Raw genomic sequence first — 15,937 nt, 5'->3', positions numbered from 1 at the left:
AATCCATATATACTTGCGTGCATCGTGTTTTAAGTTTTGCAGATAATCCAGGAAGTAACCGTTCTCCTAACGGGAGCAATCTTCGCTCTGGTTTCCGATCAACGTTCACATGCTGCAATTATTTTAAACGTAACCAACCGCTATCAAATTACCCGCCTTTTACTCTACGACCGTTCAGATATTTGCTCAGTGATACATCCATAATGTTTCAAATTTGCATTCATGACTTCGCATAAATTCATCCGATACTATCCTACCCAAAGGAACCTTTCAAAACATACGACCATTCCTACACGACTCTTTCGGTTTAGTTCATCGTTGGATCCAGAACTACACACGGTCTGATTCCCATAACACCAGGGATATGTAGGCAACTTAGGAACCAGGGTTCGGCCTCCATTTTTTAAATTACCTCATTCAGTCAAAATCGATCATCATTTTCTTTACCCGACAACTCTTTCATTATTCCCGGGTAAAGAAGAGCAGTTGTTGATACCCAATTTTGCCCTCATATTTTCCAAAATACATATACACTTTAAAAATAGCATATTTGCATCAATATTTAGTTTACAAACATATACAAGCATTTTCTATAATTTTTCATAATTTTTTAGAGCTTTAAATTAATTTTCTTGCATTTAAATTATATAAATATTTAGTAATTATCCCTTTAAATTATTTTGTGATGACTTAGTTACCTAAAATTATTATTTTTGCACATATAATATATGTTTCAAATATTTTATTTCATTTCATGTAATTACATTATCATTTTAAGCTATTTATCTAATTTTATAATAATGGCCTATATTCATACATAAAGGCTCTTTATTCTATATTATTTATGTCAAAATAGCAAATTTATATTTTTATAATATAAAATTATTATTTTAAGTATTTCAGTGCATAAATAATATTTGCATTCATTTATTAAGCATTTTTCATAAATTATTTTGATAAATTTTGGGGTATTTAATTAATAGCCTAATGTTTTACCTATTTTTCGGACCCAATACTACCCAGACCTTAGCCCAATCTACCAAAACCTTTGCCCAATTACCCTAAGCCCAAAACCAAAATACCCCTTTTAAAATACCTAGCAACCCACTACCCATACCCGTTTAAACAACCCACCCAACCCCATTCTCTCATCTTGGCCGTTGATCTCACATGATTAACGACCCCTAATAAACCAACCCATTTTAATTAACCCTAACCCCATTTCCCCTGAGACGTCGCCCCTATTCTCTCTGCCTCTCTCATCTCTCTTCTTCTCTGATTAAACCTTAGACGCAGTAACCCTTAATCCTCTCCGATTCTGACTAAAACATGGAATCAATCCATGATCTACTTACCTATTTTGTGATACTCTATCATTATACACGTGTTTATGGTGTTACTTAGTTCTTGCCCTACTTTGGAAAGAACTACCTCTCAAGAAGGGACCGATTTACTCTGATTCTGTGAAGATCTAAATGATCTTTCATCTATATACATGTTATATTGAATGATTCTTGCATTATTGGTTCGATTCAAGTCCTCAATCCCAACTAGGGTTCGAGACTTTCTTTTTTTTTTCCTTTACTGATTTTCGATTGATACTCTTCCCTTTCTCGTGTTTGACCGATATTTTCCTTATTCTCTGTTTAATCTCTAGTGGTAAGCACCCTCCACTTCCAACCAAGAAGTTGTGAGTTCGAGTCACCCCAAGAGCAAGGTGGGGAGTTCTTTGAGGGAGGGAGCCCATGGTCTATCGGAAACAGCCTCTCTACCCCAGGGTAGGGGTAAGGTCTGCGCACACCTACCCTCCCCAGACCCCACTAGTGGGATTATACTGGGTTGTTGTTGTTGTAAGTGTTATTTGCATGTTATTTTTCCTTATTCTCCGTTTAATTTACTGAACTTCCTATTCTATGTATTATTTTGCCCTAAATTGACTCTAATTGATTCTGGCATGCCATATTTTCCTTATTCTATGTTTAATTTACCGTGTTTCCCTATTTTATGTGTTAAATCTGCTACTATATTATCCCCTCCCCTAAAATCCCTTGGGAAGACCGGGGGGAAGCACCTAATCACTGCTATTATTCTCATAATTCTCCTCTTTGACTTACTCATTCACTCTGTTACACTCGAATATTTTGTGAAACTGTTGAATTCTAGGCCGGCTGAAAGCCAAGGCCATTAAACGACCTCCTCCGGTGCAAGCACTTCTCGGAGCCTTTCTCGAGGCTCTTGTGAACTCTACAGCATCGGAGATCTGGGGTTATTTCTTTCTTTCTGCGTGCCTATATGTGTTTGCACTATATGAGTATGATTTAGTTGTGAATCCCTGATATTGCACTATTATGATAATGCTTAATACTCTTTCGTCATCCTATGATAGTTGAATGTATGAGATAGTTTCTGCTTTGTCCTTAGTTTGTGTTAGTCAGGTATGTGTTCTTCACTATGGTCTGCACTTCTATGTTGGTTCTTTATTTTCTTGTGGAATCAGTTCTGTACCTCTAGCATCTGAATATATTTCAGTTTTGAGTTTCAATGCATACCTATTTTGATCTGAATCTGACTGTTGTGACTATATGTTGTTAGTTATAGAATTTCTTCATACCTTGATTTGCATACTACTACAACTCTATGTAAACCTCACTTTACTTTGAATGAATCATTTAGTGCTGAGTCTTGTGTCTGATTGACTGTTCTTTGTGTACTAGCCACAACTATATGGAACACTGCTTTGAGGTTTACTCTAAACATGTTTTCCTTGCTATCTTGATCCTTAGCATCACTTAGGATTTTAAGATAAACATTCCATTTTGCCTCAACTATGATCTTGCTTCCATGCTAATATGTTTTCCAGTCAGTTTTTGTTCATTTGATATCTTGCCTCTTCCGGTGTTTATCACAATGTCTAAATACTGATTAGTATGACCCTAAGATGCATGCTTAGCTTAATACGAACCTCTTAGGTCTCAATTGGTAGAATGATAATCTATGTATATCTTGCAAACTTGTTGCTTCCCCAATTTCTTTCATTATGAGACTATCTATGAGGTGCTTTGCTGTCTTGCTGAACCTATTGGGCTGCTTAGTTACTATGTATGCTTAACTTGGTGTAGTACTTAATTTATATCCCTCTATCACTATCCACTCTCCTTATTTTCTACTCATGCTATTCTGAATTCTCATTCTTAGCCGACTGAAAGACAAGGCTATCTAGGTTCTATTGTCGACCTCCCTAGTGTGAGCACTGCTCGGGGTCCAATTGAGGCCCTTGTGAACTCTGACACACTAGGGCTTGGTCCTAGTCATTCTCTCAACCTCCAAAACTATCCCTAATACTCTATTTCCCTGTCATGTACTGTATATCTATATTGGTTGTTCCAAGTGGTGCAACACTTGGTGCTATGGCTCATTGGAAGGGGCCTAAACTCCCATATGGACCTGTGATCGTGTGGTTCTTTGTTGAAGGCCTAAGTCTGCTATGCCAGAAGTTTTGAAGGCCCAGTAAGATTGGGCATTTAGTTATTCTATTTGGGCATGTTATAGGCCTGTCTATTGCCATGTAATATTACTACTTTATTATTATTTGGGTATGTAATAATAACCTTTGTATAAACGATTAGGGTGTTAGTAAAAGGGAATGAGGTAGATTCCAATACTAACATGCAAAATGGGTAGATAACGTGCCTATAGGACTTGGTAATATGTTTGCTATATGCGTTGTTCGATTACACGAGCATTGTGGAGATCATGACATTGGGGGAGCATACACACACATTACTTGTTTACTATTAAACATGAGTTCAAATGCTATGTCTACTGCTACGTGTTTATAGACAGCATGCCTATAGGAAGTGAGTACTTTTTCAATTTGCAAGACTGCCTTCAACCGCATTAGAAATCTGCCTATAGGAACAAATGAATTTTCCTGCAATTCACTTCAGTTATTCACTAGAAATCATGCCTATAGGATTTTGACCACTTCATTTGCTATTGTACCACATTGATCATTAGAAATCTTGTTTATAGGATTAAGTATAAATAAAACAAGTTCTGAAGTGTTGTGCATTAAAGATCCTGCCTATAGGAAATAATAGCTCATTATAATTGGTTAATGCTAGACCATTCAAACACTACTTTATGCACGTCTTACGAATAATTCTGGGACTCTTTCCCTAGCAGATTCTGTTGTACCCAATTGCGTAGATCACTTAGGTATCGCACATATAGGATTGGTAACTTAAAACTCTCAACAATTAACTTATGATATCCGCATTATTCTGTCTATAAGCTATATCCTGCATCCGAAATTACTTGCATAATTTGATCGCCTAGAAAGCATGTCTATAGGATTCTGCAGATTCCTAATTCGCATATGTGTTTGCGTGCATTTACTACTTAAGTGCGGAGGAAAACTTGAGCCCCTTTATTGCCATATTTGAAGTCCAATGTATTTTGTATGTCGCCTAGTTTTATCTTTTTTAGCATCCTAAGTTTAAGTCTAGAACCACCCTAAATAGAGGTCCAATTCCCTCCTGGACCATAGGTATGGGATGGGTAGTGCACGCATAAGGTATGACTTATAATTCAATTAGTTTGCTTTAGGTAACAACTTTAACATAGTAATCGGGTAGCAGGAGATGATAGTCTGTGCCCGCTAAATAATGCGAGTAACATCCCATCTTGAGGGAGTTACGAAGTATTATTTATGTTGCACGGGGTGATCCTTTAGGCTAAAAAACTTAGGACCCCCCTCCTCTTTATATGTTGCTATTAGATCTAAATAGTTGTACCCCTATACTCGCAGTAAGATCTGATGTTGTAATAAAGTTCTTTGACTTCTGAATTCCTTTTGTTTATTTGATCACCTAGCTTAATCGTAATCCACATAATCTTAAGTTCGATCGGGACCCACAGTTGTGGACCTCGAGGAGTGCCTAACACCTTCTCTTTGAGGTAACTTGAGCCCTTACCCGATCTTTGGTGACGTTGATTAGTAAAACATAGTCATATGCATAATAGGTGCCCTAACGCACCTTAAAAATTGTTAGTTGGCGAATCTTCTCCTTTAGCATTCTATTTCCCATCCTAAAAAGGAGTTGTCACAATGTCGAAGCTCGCTTGCTTTTCGCGAACAAAACGGGGTGTGACATTCTTCACCTAGAATTTATTATATTCTATGATTTTATCTTTAATTTATCATTTAATTTATTTTTTTAGTTGAGGAAAATGGGGATTTTTGAAGAAAACTTTCAAATTGAAAAATCATGATTTGAGGGACGAAATGGTATCGGAATTTGATAAATTTAGTATGGTTGAACTCGTATCGGAATGGGTATTCGGGTTTTGTAAAATTTGTCAGGTTCCGAGGTGCGGGCCCGGGAGTCGACTTTTGATTAGATTTTTAGATTTTGATAAAGATTGAAGCTTTATGATCCGGAATAGTTTCTTATGAGTTTTATTTGTGCTTTGAAGTTATTTTGATTAGATTTGAGCCGTTCGGAGGCTATTTCACCGAGAAGTTCATTCTTGAGTATTAGTTTGTCTTTTTTGAGTTAAGTATCTTGTTTAACTTCGTGTGGGTGAACTACCCCTTAGGATTTGAGTCTTCTATGCTAACTGTAGTCCGTGTACACGAGGTGACGAGTACGTGCGCGGACTTATTTGTAGAAAATTGGCCTTTTAGGGTCCTTAGGCCCTTGTATTCACTGAATATGCAGTTGTTCTTGTTATGATTACGCTTCTTAATTACTAGTTTCACCTCTACCTACTTAATTAGAATTAATTGCTTCATGATTCACTCTTATTGCTTATTTGATTCATATGTGCCTTAACTAAAATTGTTACATTTCTATTGCCATGTTATCCTTTCCCTAGCTGCTTATCTTTAATTGAAATTATTACTATCTCTTCTGTAATTGTTTAGCCTTAATTGAGGTTATGGTTACCTTTTCATTGCTTCTTCTTAGCTGAATATTTTGTATCTCTTTCCTAATTTCCCAACCTTAAAAGAAGTTAGATATCCAATATTTGGTTGACTTGTCCTTATTTGGAATTATTTGACTTGTGTTAGCTTCCTCGTTGTCTAACTGTATATTGTGGACCATTGTTACATAGTATTTCCTTTCTTGTTGAGATATTCTTATTACGACTAGCATTCCCCGATTGTGGCTACTCCTTGTGAATGAGTTCCTCCGTTTCTTTAAGTTCTAGAATCTCTGAGTTGACTTATTTGTTGTACCCTTGTATTATTGTCATTGTTGTTGTTATACTTGTTGTTGTGATGCAGGAGGTTTCTGTCGTGCGGTTGTTGTTATTGTGATGTATGAGGTTTCTGTCGTACGAGTGTTATTGGTTTGTACAAGGTTTTTGTCGTGCTATTGTTACTATTGATATTTTCACATGCGGCATGACAAGGCGAGATATATATATATGTGGGTTGCGCATGTGGTGAGACAAGGTGGGAACATTATGATGCACGTGTGGCGAGACAAGGCAGGCATTTATTTTACTATTGCACACGTTGCGAGATAAGGTGGGATGTGTCAGGGATTGATCTGTGATGACTTGTGATGGCCTGGGGGCATTTTTGTTGTTGATGTTTGAGTAGTGGTACACTTACCTGTGTGAGTTTTATCTTGTGGAAAGTTGTGAGAAAATATTCTACGTGCTGTCCATTTCCTTTCCTATACTTATTAGCTAGCATGAACCATGTTAGGATACTTGTACAAGCATACACATAGTTGAGCACTCTTATCGGTTAAGAGATTTTCTTGATATTGCTGAGTATAGATGCACACCCTTGTTACTTGCCTTCTATGTGAGAATGGCACTAGTTGGCACGTGAGTCGTTAGTGCGGTTATGAAGTGTAATGAGGGCATAGGATGCCCAGTGTTAGGGTTTAGGTATTGGTACCCGTGAGTTATGAATAGTATGAGGTTCGGTACCTCGTGGAGTTTATTGACTAAAACCTGGTTTGTAAGTGGTTATTTTCATCTACCTGCTACATGCCCTTCTTTTAATTGTGTTCATCAGATTTAGGTTGTGTTTCAGTTCGTTCTTCTATATCATTACTATGGTGTTCCGCTGATAGTTGTCGTTTTCCTTTCTTACTGAAATTACCGTATTATTTGCCATTTCGCGTAGTCTTTATGTAGAACTATACTCTGTTGTTCCTATACTTATACTTGTTCAGGTTATTTAGTCCAATAGGTGTCTTAACTGTTCTTCATCACTACTCCACTGAGGTTAGTCTTGACACTTGTTGGGTACCGTTGTGGTGTACTCATACTACACATCTGCATATTTTTGTGTAGATCTAGGTATTTCAAAGTCAGTTGATCATTAGCTAGTTGTGCGGACTGTTGCTGTGGAGACTCAGGGTAAACCTGATGCTGCGCTCGTAGGCTTCGGAGTCACCTTCTGATTTGTATTCACACTGTTTACCTTATTTCAAACAGTTGTATTTAGTAAATTATAGCAAACTCTGTAGAGCTTATGACTTGTACTACCGGTTTTGGGAATTGTAAATTTTATAGAGATTTCTATTTCAAAAATTGTTAGATGTTATTTAATTATTGTTGTTATTCAGTAAATGTTAGGCTTACCTAGTCCCCAAGACTATGTGCCATCACGATACCCAACGGAGGAAAAATTGGATCGTGACAAGTTGGTATCAGAGCTCTAGGTTCATAGGTGCTACGAGTCATAAGCGAATTTAGTATAGTCATGTGGATCGGTACGGAGATGTCTGTACTTATCTTCGAGAGGCTACAAAACTATTAGGACAGTTTTACTTCCTTCATTCCTATTGTGCGAGTTCATTGGTCTCAAAGTTTAAACTTTTATCATTCCATTCTCTCACAGATAGTGAGGACATGAGCTTCAGTTGTTGATGACGTTACCCCCAGAGCAAACGTAGCTAGGGGTAGAGGCCGACGAGGAGCATGTGCCGCAGCTAAGGCACTTTCCAGAGTAGCAGTTGAGGAGCCACCAGTAGTTCCAGTTGGGGGGCAGGTACCGGAGGCGCCTGCTGTAACCCCCGGACTTCAGGAGACCTTAGTATTATTCCTGAGCATGTTTGGTATATTGGCGCAGGCGGGGTTGATTCCGGTTGCACCAGTTATTTCACAGACCGGGGAAGGAGCTCAGACTCCCGCCGCCCACACTCCAGAGCAACGAGTTCATGTTGGTCAGGTTCCAGGTGTCATGGCGACACAACCTGTGGTCCTAGTTCAACCCGTGGTTAGGGCAGCAGCATCTGAGGAAGAGCAACTTAGACTTGAGAGGTACAAGAAGTACCACCCTCCTACCTTTAGTGGATTGGCGACAGGTGATGCCCATGGTATTCTGGAGGAGTGTCACAGCATTCTTCGTACTGTGGGTATTGTGGAAACAAGTGGGGTTTCTTTTACTACGTTCCAGCTCATGGGAGCGGCTTATCAGTGGTGGCGGGCGTATGAGTTGGGTAGCCCGGCCGATTCAGCTTCGCTTACATGGGTTCAGTTTACAGAGATGTTCCTGAGAGAATTTGTACCCCAGTCCCTTCGAGATGCATGGCGCGCAGAGTTTGAGAAGCTATGCCAGTGCACTATGTCAGTGTCAGAGTATGCCGTTAGATTCAGTGATTTGGCCAGACATGCACCTGCTTTGGTCGCTACAGTTAGAGAGCGTGTCTGTAGATTCATTGAGGGGCTCAGGCATGATATTCGATTCAGCATGGCTAGGGAGTTGGAGTCGGATGTTTCGTTTCAGCAGGTGGTAGGGATCGCTCGCCGAGTGGAGGGCAAGTGGGATCAGGAAAACAAGGACAGGCGGGGCCGTGAGAGAGAGGACATACGAGGTCAGGAGATAGAGGACAGGGAAGCGAGGAGGCCTCGTAGACTGGAGAGATCTACTAGTCCTTATTTTGGAGGCAAGGTACGACATGGTAGAGGTTTTGTGGGTCAGCCAGTTCAGTTTGCACTTCAGGATTAAAATAGTGTTTCACGTGCTCATGGGTCTCAGAGTACCCGTACCGCATAGTTCCCATAGCCACATTAGCAGAGAGGTTGCTTCGAGTATAGAGATACCAGCCACAGGGTGAGAGATTATCCTAGACTCCGGACAGGTGTGTCATAGTGGAGTATTCAGGCGAGTAGAGGGCACCCAAGAGGGGAAAACCCGGCCCGTTGATGTGTTTCGTATAGTAGGCTTGAGGCCACTGCGCCAAATGATGTCATATAGGTATGCTTTTGATTTGTTATAGAGGGTCACCATTCGTATTTTGATTCGGTTCTGCTTATCGGGGCGAGTTCCCCTATTTGTTGTCCCACTTATGGGTATGTTCATGACCTAGTACTATGTTTATGTGTTTGCCCCTGTTGGGATATTCTATGAGTGATAGCCGTGTATATCATTGTTTTAATTAATTATTGAAAGTTACGAGACTAGAAGTGAATTTATGTTGTCTATTATGGCAGGTTTGATGTGATTCTTGAGTAATTTGGTTACGATTTGTGATTTGATACTCTACCAGGGTGAGAGTTCAGTAAGTTTTGTGATTTTATTGGCAGGATTGAGTTAGTGGAAGATTTCAATTGGTATGATGTGTATTCGGCTTATGATTCAGAGTTGAGGGTGAGACCCTCGCTATTCCATGCGATTTGATATGTTTGAGTCGGGTTGCGTGCTACGGTGGAGGTTATATCAGGATGAGATCCTTGTGATTTGTTCATATACTTTGATTTTTCCTTTTAAATTGATTTATAGGATGGCACTGATAGAGATTTGTGCCTATCAGGCTTGTTTGATATTTCTCTTATGTGTTTCTCTTTACATATTCAATCATTTTCGTCTTGTGCTTATTTGAGTTTTAGCTTACGGGATGTGTGCCCGGTGGCGTTAGATGTGACTTGTTGATCCGGGTGCATAGTTATGAGGTCTTCGTGCTTTTTACATCATTGTCAGCGTTGTGGAGGTTTAAAATGGTCTCTAACGGATATGAGGCTAATTGTCGGTGCTGGTTTTGATTACGGATATTTGTTGTGATCAGAAATGTTATTATGGGCCTATGTGTGGTGTGTCATGTTAGGTGGTCATACCTTGTGGGTGTAGGCATGAGCTATTACAGCTGGTTGAGACTGATACGGGGTATGGATTTAGAATCGGGTCTTTTGGAGATGAATAGAAGGTGAGAATTTTGACTAAGGCTTATCAGTGTTGGTAGAAAGGGTGAATTACAGTTGAGATGGTGTCGTCAGGTTTATATGGATTGGGGTGACAGGGGGTCACCCGCGGGTGTATGTTGGATATGTGCTTTCAGTGATTTGAAGACTTCGAGGCGATTCTTGGCACGTTCGAGTATGAATTTTTGTTTAAGAGGGAAGGATGTAACGACCCGGCCGGTCGTTTTGAGAATTTAAGTCATGTTCGATGGCATAAGTCCCTGATCAACTTCGTATAATGTGTATTGACTTGCGTGCATGGTTGAATTCAGTTACCAGATGATTCGGAGGGATTTGGGACACTTAGTCCCTAAATCGAAAGCTTAAGTCTTAGGATTTTGACCGTAGTTGAAACTATGTGAAGATGACTCTGGAATGGAGTTCCGGCGGTTTCGTTAGCTCCGTTGAGTGATTTTGGACTTAGGAGCGTGTCCGTACAGTGAATTTGAGGTTTGTAGCTGATTTAGGCTTGAAATGGCGAAAGTTGATTGAATATGACTTGTGTGCAAAATTTGGGGTCAATCGGATATGGTTTGGTAGGTTTTGGCATTAGTTGTAAAAATTAGAAGTTTCATGTTCATCAAGTTTGAATCGGGGGATGAATTGTGTTTTTAGCATTGTTTGGTGTGATTCGAGGGCTCAACTAAGTTTGTATGGTATTTTAGGACACGTATGTTTGGTTGAGGTCCTGGGGGCCTCGAGTGTGTTTCGTATGGGCCACGGGTCATTTCCTCCTATTTTGAACTGTTGTTTTCTATCATCCGATGTTCTTCTTCGCGATCGCGACGTGCCTTTTGCGTTCGCGCAGTGTTCTCCTGACCCGCCTAATATTCCCTCTTTGCATTCTCGTTCAAGCTCTCGCATTCGCGAAGGTCTGCCTTTTTCCTTCTTCGCGTTCGCATCCTTCCTTCCGCATTCACGTAGTAGAAACCAGGCCTTGAGCGCTGGTGATCATTTATCCTTTGTGTTCGCGTGCCCTCTTTTCGTTCGTGTAGGTTCCTGTCCCTTGTGCTTCGCGTTCGCGTCCCTTTGCTCACGTTCGTGAAGGGTCTTCTTTTGAGTCGAAATGGTATCGGAATTTGATAAATTTAGTATGGTTGAACTCGTATCGGAATGGGTGTTCAGGTTTTGTGAAATTTGTCGGGGGCCGAGGTGCGGGCCCGGGAGTCGACTTTTGGGTCGTTTTTAGATTTTGATAAAGATTGAAGCTTTATGATCCGAAATGGTTTCTTATGAGTTTTATTTGTGCTTTGAAGTTATTTTGATTAGATTTGAGTCGTCCGTAGGCCATTTCACCGAGAAGTTCATTCTTGAGTATCGGTCTGTCTTCTTTGAGTTAAGTATCTTGCCTAACTTCGTGTGGGGGAACTACCCCTTAGGATTTAAGTCTTCTATGCTAATTTTAGTCCGTATACGCAAGGTGACGAGTACGTGCACAGACTTATTTGTGGAAAATTGGCCTTTTAGGTTCCTTAGGCCCTTATATTCACTGCATATGCAGTTGTTCTTGTTATGATTACGCTTCTTAATTACTAGTTTCACCTCTAACTACTTAATTAGAATTAATTACTTCATGATTCACTCTTATTGCTTATTTGATTCATATGTGCCTTAACTAAAATTGTTACCTTTCTATTGCCATGTTATCCTTTCCCCAACTGCTTATCTTTAATTGAAATTATTACTATCTCTTCTATAATTGTTCAGCCTTAATTGAGGTTATGGTTACCTTTTCGCTGCTTCTTCTTAGCTGAATTTGTTGTATCTCTTTCCTAATTGCCCAACCTTAAAAGAAATTAGATATCCAATATTTGGTTGACTTGTCCTTATTTGGAATTATTCGATTTGTGTTAGCTTCCTCGTTGTCGAACTGTATATTGTGGACCATTGTTACATAGTATTTCCTTTCTTGTTGAGATGTTCTTATTATGACTAGCATTCCCCGATTGTGGCTACTCCTTGTGAATTAGTTCCTCCGTTTCTTTAAGTTATAGAATCTCTGAGTTGACTTATTTATTGTACCCTTGTATTATTGTCATTGTTGTTGTTATACTTATTGTTGTGATGCAGGAAGTTTCTGTCGTGCGATTGTTGTTATTGTGATGCACGAGGTTTCTGCCGTGCTATTGTTACTATCGATATTTGCACATGCAGCGTGACAAGGCGGGATATATATATATATATATATATATATATATATATATATATATATATATATATATATATATATATATATATATACACGTACTTTTGCATATGGCGAGACAAGGTGGAAACATTATTATGCACGTGTGGTGAGATATGGCGGGCATTTATTTTACTATTGCACACGTGGTGAGACAAGGTAGGTTGTGTCAGGGATTGATATGTGATGACTTGTGATGGCCTGGGGGCATTCTTATGGTTGAGGTTTGTGTAGTGGTACACTTACCTGTGTGAGTTTTATCTTGTGAAAAATTATGAGAAAGCATTCCACGTGTTGTCCATTTCCTTTCCTATACTTATTAGCTGGCATGAACCATGTTAGGACACTTGCACAAGCATACACGTAGCTGAACACTCTTATCGGTTAAGAGGTTTTCGTGTTATTGCTGAGTATAGATGCACACCCTTGTTACTTGCCTTCTATGTGAGAATGGATCCATTTGGCACGTGAGTCGTCAGTGCGGTTATGAAGTGTAATGAGGGCACAGGGTGCCCAGTGTTAGGGTTCAGGTATTAGGACCCCGTGAGTTATGAATAGTATGAGGTTCGGTACCTCATGGAGTTTATTAACTAAAATCTGGTGTATTAGTGGTTGTTTTCATCTAGCTGCTACATGCCCTTCTTTTAATTGTGTTCATCGGATTTAGGTTGTGTTTCCGTTCGTTCTTCTATGTCATTACTATGGTGTTCCGCTGATAGTTATCGTTTTCCTTTCTTACTGAAATTACCGTATTATTTGCCATTTCGCGTAGTATTTATATAGAACTATACTCTGTTGTTCATATACTTATACTTGTTCAGGTTATTTAGTCCAGTAGGTGTCTTGACTGTTCCTCGTCACTACTCCACTGAGTTTAGTCTTGATACTTGTTGGGTACCACTATGGTGTACTCATACTACACTTCTGCATATTTTTGTGCAGATCCAGGTATTTCAAAGTCAGTTGATCATTAGCTAGCTGTGCGGACTGTTGCTGTGGAGACTCAAGGTAAACCTGTTGCTGCGTTCGCAGGCTTCGGAGTCACCTTCTAATTTGTATTCACACTGTTTACTTTATTTCAAGCAGTTGTATTTAGTAAATTGTAGCAAACTCTGTAGAGCTTATGACTTGTACTACCGGTTTTGGAAATTGTAAATTTTATAGAGATTTCTATTTCAAAAATTGTTAGATGTTATTTAATTATTGTTGTTATTCAGTAAATGTTAGGCTTACCTAGTCCCTAAGACTACAATACCCAACGGAGGAAAAATTGGGTCTTGACAAGATGCAACAATTAAATCATCCAACAATGCTTCAATACATAAAACTAGAGTTATAATCCACAAACAATCATCAATACATCAAATCCATCAAACCCTAAAGGGAACTACTCCATAGATATGGAGCAATTCATCACAAATATAATTAAAAGATATGAAAACATAAATTCGATCCAAACTCGGGTCTTGAGTGAGGAAGGAATGATGAAATCCTTGTGCTTTTGCTCCTCCCATTCCTCCTTGGCCTCCTTAGGTATAATCTATCAAAAGTCCCAGAAAATAACGTTTTTTTCATATATTTATACCAAGTAGTGTCGGGACCAGACTAAATCACCTTCTCTTAGCCGAATTAGGAAAATTACTTTGTAAAAATTACACAGGCGCGCCGCATGGGGCGACGCGCCATGAGGGGCATTAGTGGGGAAATCCAGAGAGTTGATTTCTAACAGACAACATAAAAATGGGAAGCCGCGGCGCCCCACGCGTCGTGGCAGTGGGGACCCCCGAACACGATCCCGGCTTAATCCCTTGGGCTTTTACTCAAACTTCAAAGCTCCAAATCACTCAAATTTATTCCATAACATCTACATAGCTCGAAATTACTCCAACCGGGCATAAAACACATAGTAAGTACAAAACACCATCAATTAAAGCTCAAACATGAATAAAGTGTAGTGAATTAGAGTGGAAAAAGTCACTAAAATACGAGATTATAGCCTACTATCAACACCCTACACTTAAACCACTGCTCGTCCTCGAGAAATCAAACTACACTTCATATAGACACGACCTTTTTAAACAACTCTCATAACTCATCACACCAAGAATATTTAAAACAGATCAAGTACAATACTGTAACATCCTAGCCTCAAGATTTGACTCAAAAGCACCACACATTATTTATAACCTTCTCACTTACTCTAACATAAAGGTCAACGACATTACCTTTCCTTCGTGAATTAAGTTCCCTCACACAACAATGGAGAGTAGTTCCACACACAATAAAATTTAAGAACAATTAGGAACTCAAGATAGAAGGAATTCGCTCATTCTTAGAAACAACATTCACATGCCACAAAAGATGCACCATAGGCTTGCCCGTAGTGTACTACTCTACTAATTGAGTTCATTCAGTCAAGGATCAAGTAGGACTTCATTTGGTTGTAATGTAGGTTGTGGAATGGGTACGATACATTTGGATATAAGAGTGACTACACCTCCCTAAGTAATTTAATAAATATATATACAATTCAAAACCCCACACTTATGTCAAACCAAAACTCCTCATTCATATCAATATACATTAACTCCCTACTTCTGTAAGCATAATTACATCAAGAGTCACCGCTATCAAAGAATATTTTTCACAATTATACACTTGTTTTTTTTCTTTCTTTTTCTTATTAAATTCAAGTGGCTCTTACTTTTTCAAAATAGTGCACCTTTCTCCTTATTTCATTAGTTCCACTGAAAAGCCAAACCAACCACCCCACACTTCAACTTTTGCAAAGTTCATAACAAATTCAAGTGCTCACGAGAGGTAAAAGGTTCAAATAGATGGTCAATTCGAACAAATGGGTAGGGCTTGTAATATGGTTCCCAAAGAAACAGGATTACAGGCTCAAAAGGGGTTAACTAAGATGCATAATAATTATGTGGGTAAAAGCATATAACTTGCTCAACAAAGAAATGTCTAGATCACTTCCAAGACTGAATAAAACTACTATATCGCTTTTCAAACACACGGAGCAAGTTCCAAATATCAAATGCAATGCACAGAATAACACAAAACCTCACACACACATAGCACATAACTCAATAAAGATTAGATTCATCAAGACACTCTAGTCAAAGCAGTTAAGCAAAGTTAAAATTATATAATTTAAGGTACTTATACAAGAATCAAAAACTAAGCCTAATCATCACAACTAAAGCACTCACTATTCTCAAGGCATAATAAAGTCAAGCGATATTGCCTTCCATTCAATTCATAGCACAAGGTTTCCTACTCCTAACAAAAATAAAAACTAACTACACCTGGTTCAAACAAAACCCTTGGAAAAGAACCGCGCCACAAAGAAAAATCAAGGGGGGATTAATACACTACCTAACAAAAGAAAACCTTTTTGTTTTTTTCTTTTGACTTTAATCCTCAAGAAACCCGTCGAATGATATCCATCATCGGGAAAAATCGATTTTTTTCAATTTTTATGGTTTTTTCAATTTTTTAACTACTACAACTAACAAAACTAACACATACACA

This window comes from Nicotiana tomentosiformis, chromosome 12 (genome assembly GCF_000390325.3).
Source record: "Nicotiana tomentosiformis chromosome 12, ASM39032v3, whole genome shotgun sequence".
Classification (NCBI taxonomy): domain Eukaryota; kingdom Viridiplantae; phylum Streptophyta; class Magnoliopsida; order Solanales; family Solanaceae; genus Nicotiana; species Nicotiana tomentosiformis.
The sequence above is the reverse complement of the archived record's forward strand: the minus strand, read 5'-3'. Positions refer to the sequence as shown.